We start from the raw sequence: 11,101 nt of genomic DNA, 5'->3' as shown, positions 1-11,101 counted from the left end.
AATAAACATTAAAGAGGCACCTGGGTGGCTCAGTCGGTTAAGCGTCCGACTTCAGCTCAGGTCACGATCTCATGGTCCGTGAGTTCGAGCCCCGCGTCGGCTCTGTGCTGATGGCTCGGAGCCTGAAGCCTGCTTCCGATTCTGTGTCTCCCTCTCTCTCTGCCCCTCCCGTTCATGCTCTGTCTCTCTCTGTCTCAAAAATAAATAAAAACGTTAAAAAAAATTAAAAACATAAATAAATAAACATTTAAAAAATTAAAAAAAAAAAAAAAGTGGCTGGGGAGCAGAACAAAATGTAACTCGGGCCCTTCCCAGTCCAAGAGATTGTGCAGATACTTTTGGGTACTGAAAAATGTTAGTAGTTACTACACAGATGAAGAGATTATTTCTACATACTAAATTATTTGAGTCAGGTATTAAAAGCACCTTCTGCTTGTGACCTGCAGTATATGCCATCTGTTCTCTATATACCATAATCACTTTGGCCTACCTGTGAATTTTGTGCAACTCTTGAGGAATGGTTCTATCCATCTTAACATTCTTCCATCTCCAGTGGGCACCATGACATCTCCGGTTATTTTGCCTCAGGGCTTTCTCTTCCAGCCCGTCTCAGGTACTGCCTGGAAGAAGTGGTGAGAATAACAGCTCCAAGGGCAACCCAGAAGAATGACAAATAAGAATTGGTGCATAAATACCCAAGCTTCCTGTGCTTTGACAAAAAAACTCTCAGCTATGTCCCACATGGGTTCTTAGGGGGCCCCAAGTGAGATTGAGCCTTAGTTGCTCAGACTGGAACCACTCAATATCTCACACTTTATTGGCTTTTCCTCTATTGTCTGCCTTATTCTCCCTGCTTCTCTCTTCTGCTTCTTGGGATCACCCCTCCCCCCCCCCCCCCCCCCCCCAGTTATCTACCTATCCCTAAGTCCTTATCTCAAGTTATGCTATTGGAGAAACCTAAACTTATAATCAACAATTTAGATTCAAATAAAAATGTGCCTTCATCAATGCCCAATTTTGTGAAAACCCATGTATCAGTCTGGCTGGAGACTAATTATCTTGTTCCAGAGGATCCAGGAGCTAATTCTTTAACTTCTAGGTTAGATAGGACTTTTATAGGGACATGGATTAGCAAGCTTTAACACATCTCATCTTCCTGAATGGTACAGTAATGAGGAAAAGAAAGCATCTCTGGTTAAAGAGGGGTCTATGGTTAAATTTCTTACCACATGGAAAGGGATCCAAGCCCAACTAGCTAGAAGAGACTATGAGAAACAAGTCCTCATGGAGAAGGTACCTTGATGGATGACAGTCTGGGAGCCTCAACAACAAAAATAAATGAATCTTTACCCTAGTGTTTCACTGTGAATGTAACTCAGTTGCTTCCTGTATATCTGTTTTCTCTCTACTTTTTCCACTGCTGCTCAGCTGTGAAGAAGAATCATCTGTCCCCCTTATAGCTTCTTCATTTTAGTTTCTGTTCTCTCATACTTTATTTGCTGTGGCTCCTAATGCTCTTTCCATACATCATTTCATCTTCAGTTCCTGCTTTTAACTGCCTTATTTTTGTCCTGTTTCCAATTGAAAATTTCCATAGAGAGGTATTCCAGTTGGATCAGCCATTAAATATCATCTCTGTTTGGGCAGAGCTTTTGCCCCACCCAAGTCATAGCAGAGGTTGAAAATTAACCTAGAGATAAGCTTCACATGGGTCAAGTGCCTGATGCTGGTCCAATCACCTGTAGTCCATTATGGACTAAGTAGGGTCACTTGGAACAAAATATGGTTACCTCAGCTTCCCTCTCAACCAAAACTGGATCAGGGAAGCCTCCTGGAAGATGATTTTGGCAAGGCAGGTTCTGTGATTGACTAGGCTAGGACAGTAGTCAACTATGGAAAAGGTGGGCTTAAAAGTCAGGAACTCTGACATCTTCAACATCTCATATACTAAAATGGCATGATAGTTTGTGGCCCTGGTTACAACTTGATTGAAAGTAATCAACATTTTCATGTTTAGCAATCATGATCATGATTATTCTGTCTTCTCCCATATTTGATTTGAGGTGCTTGCCACCTCTTTGTCTCCTCAACATCTTCTCCACGAGCCATGGTACCAAACAATGTGATGGTTGGAAAGGACCTTAGAGTTAATCATTTTACTAAGGATCTTACTTCTGTAAGATCATACCACAAAGTTGTCTGCTTTTCAACTGCCCTTCTAACTTGACTTTGATGGTTCACCATTTGTCTGTCCTGGTATCTCTTCTACTCTCCTGAATTTATCAACTTCCTCTTCTCTATTTCTTTTCTGTCCCTGAAGAAAAAAAATGAGCTATTTCCAATTTCCCCTCCTGTTTTCAATGTGTCACCTCATTCCTTACCCATATGTGAAGGGTTTTGTTGTTTTTGTTTTTGTTTTGAGGTATAGGTTTCTTAGAGATTCTGTTTCAACCACAGGAAAATAAACTAGTAAAATCAGTTTTCTTCTTTATTTTGGCAGACGATAAGAACAGGGATGCAGAGTTCAGAGTTGACTCCAAAGAAGGAAATTTCTAAAAGGTCAGAATCATCGAATGGGACATCAGGAGGATCCTGTGTGGTGGTTCCTGAGGGATCAGAAGCTATAGGCCTGTAAAGATACTTCAGAGGAACTAAAAGGCCAACCCTCACATGGAGAAGGAGGTAAATTGGAAAGTGATTTCTTGGGAGTAATAAACAAGGAATGTTTAAAACACACAAAAAAGATGGATATGCTGAACATAAGGAACATCCTAATATGTCCTTCTGAACATCAAGGAGTTCTGAAGGAACAGAAATTCTATCAATGTGGTAAATGTGGCAGATCTGCCAATCAGAGCTCATCCCTCAATGGGCATCAGAGAATCCACACTGGAGAGAAGCCTTAAGAGTGTAATGAGTGTGGTAAAACCGTCAGGCAGAACTTTCCATCCAATGTATATTTTATCTCAGACATTATAATTTTAGAGGTTCAATTTGGGTGGTTTTATTTCTTCCATGTCTGAAAGTTCAATCTTTCCTCTAAGTTTTTGATTATGTGATATATAGTTATAATAATTGTTTTAATATCCTTGTTGGTTAATTCTAATATCTATATCAGTTCTGGGTCAGTTTTGATTGACTGATCGTGTATATCTATAAATACAGGTTGTAATTCCTGTTTGTTTGCATGCCTGATAGTAAGTGTATGCCAGATATTTTGATTTTTACTTTGTTGGGGTCTGGATATATTTTGTTCCTATGAATATTCTTGAGCTTTTTTTAGAGAGTTATACAGGTAATTACATTATGGTCAGAGAACATGCTTTGCATTCTTTCAATCCTTTTAAAAGTACTGAGGTTTGTTTTATCATCTACTATATGGTCTATCCTGGAGAATATTCCATATGCACTTGAGAGAAATGTATATTATGCTGTTCTTAGGTTCAGTGTCCTAGAGATGTACATTAGGTCTCTTTGGTTAAAAGTGTTCAAGTCCTCTATTTCTTTGTTAATCTCTGATTTTTCTATTTTTTTTTTAATTTTTAATGTTTATTTATTTTTGAGAGAGAGAGAGAAAGCATGAGCAGGGGTAGGGCAGAGATAGAGGGAGAGAAAAAGAGAATCCCAAGCAGGCTCCACACTGTCAGCCCAATGCAGGGCTCGAACTCACGAACCATGAGATCATGACCTGAGCCAAAACGAAGAGTCGGACACTTAACCGACTGAGCCACCCAGGCAACCCTAATTTATCTATCTATTCTTGAAAATAGGGTATTGATGTTTCCAACTATTGTTAAAATGTCTATTTCTCCTTTCATTCCTGTCGTTTTTTTCTTTCATATATTTTGGGGGTCTTTTTTAAGTTTGTTTGTTTGTTTATTTATTTATTTTGAGAGAGAGAGAGAGAGAGAGAGAGCGCGAGCACATAAGCAGGGGAGGGCCAGAGAGAGAGGGAGAGAATCCTAAGTAGGCCCACACTGTCAGCACAGAGCCCAATGCAGGGCTTGAACTCATCAACTGTGAGATTATAGACTGAGTCAAAACCAAGAGTCAGATGCTCAACCAACTTGGCCACCCAGGCATCCCTGGGGTGTTTGATTAGATGCATATATAATCGTTTCATCTTCCTGATGGATTAACTCATCCCATTTCATATCATTATGAGATGTACCTCTTTATTGCTAATGACTTTTTTCTGTTTCAAAATCTATTTTGTCTGATATTAGTATAACCATTCCATCTTTGTTATGGTTGCTGTTTGCATGATATATCTTTTTCTATCCTTTTACTTTAAAAAAATGTTTATTTATTTACTTTGAGAGAGAGTGTGTGAGCAGGGGAGGGGAAGACAGAGAGAGGAAGAGAGAGAATCCCAAGCAGGCTCTGTGCTACTAGTGCGGAGCCTGACTGAGGGCTCAATCCCACCAACCACGAGATCATGACCTGGGCTGAAATCAAGAGTCAGACACTTAACCAACTGTGCCACCCAGGCACCCCTATCCTTTTACTTTTGATCTATTTGTATCTTTGAAACTAAAGTGTGTCTCCTATAGAAATATATAGTTGTATGTTGTTTCTTTATCCAGTCTGAGCATCTCTGCTTTTTATTTGATTTCTTAACCCATTCACATTTAATGTGATTATTGGTGTAGTTTGATTTATGTTTGCCATTTTACCTTTTGTTTTTCATACATCTCATGCCTTGTCCTCCTTTACTTCTTTCTTTTGCATTAAGTGAATATTCTAATATAATATGTTAATTCCTTTAATGATTTTTTCACTGTATTTTTTACATTATTACTTAGTTGTTGTTCTTAATATATATCTTAAGTGATGAGAATCTAATTCAGATTTATACTAACTTCCAGTGAGATACAAAACTGTGTAGTTCCCGCATATCTCTCTTTTCTTTCCCCCATTTTTGTGCTATTATTATTATAATTATACCCTTATGTAATTTTGTGTCTTTTAAAGAAGCTGAAAGACAGCAAGTATGTCTTATGGATCCTCCCAGGGTGGGTAAGTGTTGCATCCACACAAGTCCTGAAACAGAATGCTACGGCACCAGTGACAGTCACAGCAAAGTTTATTGCAACGAAAGGCAAGGCCGACCAATCAGGCCGACGCTCTTGATCAGAGTGTGGCCTCGAACAGCCGGGTACGGAGTTTTTATAGTCGACCACATCATCTTGTCATCACCTGGGAACAGAACAAAGAAATAGTTCCCAGATGGGGGTGGAAACAGTTCTGCCACCCCAACCAGTTGACCTCCTTGACCCTGCCTCTGGCACCACTTTTAAAACAAGGCTGTTATCTCTTAGCCTACAGTGTCAAAACAAAGCTGTTATTTCTCAAGGCTACAGGTTAGCCCTACACTACAATTTAACCCTTACAGTGAGTACATCTTAAATGAAAAATTCACTCTGAACATTGCAATCTCTCTAAGCCTTTAAATTCCTTTCCTCTACTGGCACCTCAGTCAGTTAAGTATCCAACTCATTTTTGTTTTGTTTTGTTGTTTGGGTTTTTTTTTTAATGTTTATTTTTGAAAGAGTGCACGTGCACATGAGAGAGAGAGAGAGAGAGCGCGCAGTGGAGGGGCACACAGAGAGGGAGACAGAGGATCTGAAACAGGGTTCTTGCTGTCAGCCCAGAGCCCGACGTGGTGAAATCATGACCCCAAGCAGAAGTCAGACGCTTAACCAACTGAGCCACCCAGGCGCCCCAAGCATCCAACTCTTGATATCAGCTCATGTCTTGATCTCAGGGTTGTGAGTTCCAGCCCCACATTGGGTTCCATGCGGAGTTGGAGCCTACATTTAAAAAAAAAAAAAAAATCGTTTCTCTAAATTAAACAAAGGGAGATTGGGAATTTCCAATTCACTCCCAGGGGGCTATCTTTTGGTTTGTGTTTCAGCCAGTCAATCAAACAAACTCCCAGAGTTTACCAATTCAAATGCTAAACTCTTCTAGAAATAACTTCACAGACACACCCAGAAATAATATCTTATCAACTATATGGTATCTCTTAACCTAGTCAAGTTCAATATAAAGTTAACCATCACAACAGTTTATCCCTTTAATTGATGTGGAATCTCATCTAATTAACATCATCTCATTCAATCCTGATACAGGTACTTTCTGTCTTCTTTTCATCTTTACTAAGTCTTATAAATTTTATTGATATTTCTGAAATAACTACTTTGGAGGCCACCTGGGTGGCTCAGTTAGTTAAGCATCTGACTTTTGATTTTGGCTCAGGTCATGATATCATGGTTGTGAGATCCAGCCCTGCATTGGACTCTGCACTGACAGTGCACAGAAACTGCTTAGGATTTTGCTGCTCTCTCCTCTCTCTCTGCCCCTCCCCTCTTTGCACGCTCTCTCTCTCTCAAAATGAATAAACTAAACTAAACTAAAATAACCACTTTAGGTTTCATTGATTTTCTCTATACTTTTCCTGTTTGTTTTCTAGTTTTCCACTTTGACCATATTATTTCATTTCTTCCTATTTTGACCCTCATTTGCTCTTCTGATTCTAGTTTCTTAAACTTTCCTCTTTTTAAAAAAAAATTTTTTTAATGTTGATTTATTTTTGAGACAGAGAGAGACAGAGCATGAATGGGGGAGGGTCAGAGAGAGAGGGAGATACAGAATCTGAAACAGGCTCCAGGCTGTGACTGTCAGCACAGAGCCCGACGCGGGGCTCGAACTCATGGACCAAGAGATATTGACCTGAGCCAAAGTTGGATGCTTAACTGACTGAGCCACCCAGGCACCCCTCCTCCTTTCTAATATACACATTTAGTGCTATAATTTCCCTCTAAATACTGCTTTAACAACTCTCCATAAATTTTGATTTTCTGAGTCAATTCAAAATACTTTCTAATATACTTTTTATATTATGTTTGAAATAAAGATTTCATTTTTTATTTAAAAGTGTGTTTAGTTTCAATATTTGAGGATTTACAGGGGTCTTGCTATTATTGATTCAATTTTAATTCCATTGTGGTATGTTCTGTTGTTGCTGGCTAGAGTGTTCTTTAAGTGTCCGTTGGTCACTTGGTTGGTAGTATCGTTCAAATTTTCTTTATCCTTGTTTTCTCTCTACTTATTCAATCATCTATTGAGAGAGATGTGTTGAAATCAACTATGCATGTGGGTTTGCCTATTTCTACTTACAGCTGGATCAGTTTTCACTTCATGTATGTTAAAATTGTTTTTAGGTGTATAAATGTTTAAGATCATGTCTTCTTGATGAACTGACCCCTTTTCATTAGGAAATGACCTATTTGTGTATAAACCATACATTTTATTAACTCATTATGATAGCATGGAAAAAACTAACTTCATTAACTTGTTTTGGATTTACATGGAATAATCTTTATGAGCACTTTATTTTATAATTTTCTAATGTTTACTTATTTTTGAGAGAGAGAGCCAGAGCTTGAGTGGGGGAGGGGCAGAGAGAGGGAGACACAGGATCCAAACCAGACTTCAGGCTCTGAGCTGTCAACACAGAGCCCAATATGGGACTCAAACTCACGGACTTCCAGATCATGACCTGAGTCGAAGTCGGACGCTTAACCGACTGAGCCACCCAGGCACCCCAAATGACCACTATAGATACCAAAAACTTTCCATTACCAAATAGCATTTTTTGTGGTTAATTCTATGTATGTATTCATTTATTTTTTTAATTTACATCCAAGTTAGTTAGCATACAGTGCAATAATAATTTCAGGAGTAGATTCCAGTGATTTATCGCCTATGTATAACACCCAGTGCTCATCCCAATAAGTGTCTTCCTTAATGCCCCTTATCTATTTAGCCCATCTGCCCATCTGTTCTCTCTGTATTTAAGAGTCTCTTATACTTTGTCCCCCTCCTTGATTTTATATTATTTTTGCTTCCCTTCCGTTATGTTCATCTGTTTTGTATCTTAAAGTCCTCATATGAGTGAAGTCATGTGATATTTATCTTTCAATGACAGACTGATTTCACTTAGCATAATACCTTCTAGTTCCATCCATGTAGTTGCAAATGGCAAGATTTCATTCTTTTTGATTCCCGAGTAATACTTCATTGTATATACATATACCACATCTTCTTTAACCATTCATCTGTTGATGACATTTGGGCTCTTCCCATACTTTGGCTATTGTTGATAGTGCTGCTATAAACATTGCGGTGCATGTGCCCCTTTGAAACAGCCCATCTATATCCCTGGGATAAATAAATACTTGTGCAATTGCTGGGTCATAGGTTAGTTTTATTTTTAAATTTTTGAGCAATCTCCACGCTGTTTCCCAGTGGCTGCACCAGTTTGCACTGGAACCAGCAGTTTAAAGAGATCCTCTTTCTCTGCATCCTCACCAACATCTGTTGCTGCCTGAGTTGTTAATTTTAGCCATACTAACTTGTATCAGGTGGTATCTCATTGTGGTTTTAATTTGTATTTCCCTGATGATGAGTGATGTTTTAATTTGTATTTCCCTGATGTTGAGCATTTTTTCATGTGTCTGTTCACCTACTGGATATTTTGTTTGGAGAAGTGTCTATTCGTGTCTTTTGCCCAATTCTACACTGGGTTAATTTGGTTTTTGGGTGTTGAGTTTGGTAAGTTCTTTCTAGATTTTGTATACTAACCCTTTATCTGATATGTCATTTGCAAATATCTTCTCCCATTCCATCGGTTGCCTTTTAGTTTTGCTGATTGTTTCCTTCACTGTGCAGAAGCTTTTTATCTTGATGAGATCTCAATAGTTCATTTTTGCTTTTGTTTCCTTTGCCTCTGGAGATGTGTTCAGTAAGAAGTCACTGCAGCTGAAGCCAAAGTGGTTTTTGCCTGCTTTCTCCTCTAGGATTTTGATGGCTTCCTGTCTTACATTTAGGTCTTTCATCCATTTTGAGTTTATTTTTGTGTATGGTGTAAGAAAATGGTCCAGGTTCATTTTTCTGCATGTCGCTGTCCAGTTTTCCCAGCACGATTTGCTGAAGAGATTGTTTTCATTCCATTGGATATTCTTTCCTGCTTTGTCAAAGATTAGTTGGCCATACTTTTCTGCGTCCATTTCTAGGTTCTATATTCTGTTCCACTGATTTGAATGTCTGTTCTTGTGCCAGTACCATACTGTCTTGATGATTACAGCTTTGTAACACATCTTGAAGTCTGGGATTGTGATGTCTCCAGCTTTGGTTTTCTTTTTCTGGATTGCTTTGGCTCTTCGGGGTCTTTTCTGGTTCCATACAAATTTCAGGATTGTTAGTTCTAGCTCTGTGAAGAATGCTGGTGTTATTTTGATAGGGATTGCATTTAATATGTAGATTGCTTTGGGTAGTATCGACATTTTAACAATATTTGTTCTTCCAATTCGTGACTTTGGAATATTTTTCCATTTTTGTGTGTCTTCTTCAATTTCTTTCATACACTTTCTATAGTTTCCAGTGTATAGATTTTTCACCTCTTTGGTTAGGCTTATTCCTAGGTATTTTGTGGGTTTGGGTGCAGTTGTAAATGAGATCAATTCCTTGATTTCTCTGTGACTTCATTATTGATATACAGGAATGCAACTGACCTCTGTGCATTGATTTTATATCCTGCAACTGTTGAATTCATGGATCAGCTCTAGCAGATTTTTGGTGGAATCTTTTGGGTTTTCCATATAGAGTATCATGTCATCTGCGAAGAGTGGAAGTTTGACCTCCTCCTGACTGATTTGGATGCCTTTTATTTCTTTGTGCTGTCTGATTGCTGAGGCTAGGACTTCCAATACTATGTTAAATAACAATGGCAAGAGTGGACATCCCTGTCGTGTTCCTGACCTTAAGGTGAAATCTCCCAGTTTTTCCCCATTGAGGATGATATTAGCGTTGGGTCTTTCATATATGGCTTTTATTATCTCGAGGTATGATCCTTCTATCCCTACTTTCTTTAGGGTTTTTATCAAGAAAGGATGCTGTATTTTGTCAAATGCTTTCTCTGCATCTATTGAGAGGATCATGTGGTTCTTGTCCTTTCTTTTATTCACGTGATGTATCACATTGATTGTTTTGCAGATGTTGAACCAGCCCTGCGTCCCAGGTATAAATCCCACTTGGTCATGGTGAGTAATTCTTTTAATGTATTGTTGGATCCGGTTGGTTAGTATCTTGTTGAGGATTTTTGGATTCATGTTCATCAGGAAAATTGGTCTATAGTTCTCCTTTTTAGTGGGGTCTTTGGTTTTGGAATCAAGGTAATGCTGGCTTCATGGAATGGGTTTGGAAGTTTTCCTTCCATTTCTATTTTTTGGAACAGCTTCAAAAGAATAGGTGTTAACTCTTCCTTAAATATTTGGTAGAATTCCCCTAGAAAGTGATCTGGCCCTGGACACTTGTTTTTTTGGGAGATTTTGGATTACTAATTTGGTTTACTGGTTATGGATCTGTTCAAATTTTCTATTTCTTCCTGGTTCAGTTTTGGTAGTTTATATGTTTCTAGGAATCCATCCATTTCTTCCAGATTGCCCAATTTATTGGTGTATAATTGCTCATAATATTCTATTATTATTGTTTGTATTTCAGCAGTGTTAGTTGTGATCTCTCCTCTTTCATTCTTGATTTTATTTGGGTCCTTTACTTTTTCTTTTTGATCAAACTGGCTAGGAGTTTATCAATCTTGTTAATTCTTTCAAAGAACTAGCTCCTGGTTTCATTGATCTGTTCTACTGTTTTTGTTTTTTGCTTTTTTTTGTTTTGTTTTTGTTTTTCTTTGTTTTGGTTTGTTTTGGGTTCTATAGCATTGATTTCTGCTCTAATCTTTCATTTCCCATCTTCTGCTGGTTTTGGGTTTTATTTGCTGTTCTTTTTCTAGCTCTTTAAGGTGTAAGGTTGGGTTGCGTATCTCAGACCTTTCTTCCTTCCTTAGGAAGGCCTATATACTTCCCTTTTATGGGATTGCTATATACTTTCCCTTTATGACTACCTTTGCTGCCTTCCAGAGGTTTGGGGCTGTAGTATTATTATTTTCTTCGGTTTTCATGTACTGTTTAATTTCCTCTTTATCTTCTAGGTTACCCTCATCCGTTTTTTTGTTTGTTTGTTTGTTTTTTACCCCATT

Source organism: Acinonyx jubatus, chromosome C2 (assembly GCF_027475565.1).
Source record: "Acinonyx jubatus isolate Ajub_Pintada_27869175 chromosome C2, VMU_Ajub_asm_v1.0, whole genome shotgun sequence".
Classification (NCBI taxonomy): Eukaryota; Metazoa; Chordata; class Mammalia; order Carnivora; family Felidae; genus Acinonyx; species Acinonyx jubatus.
The sequence above is the reverse complement of the archived record's forward strand: the minus strand, read 5'-3'. Positions refer to the sequence as shown.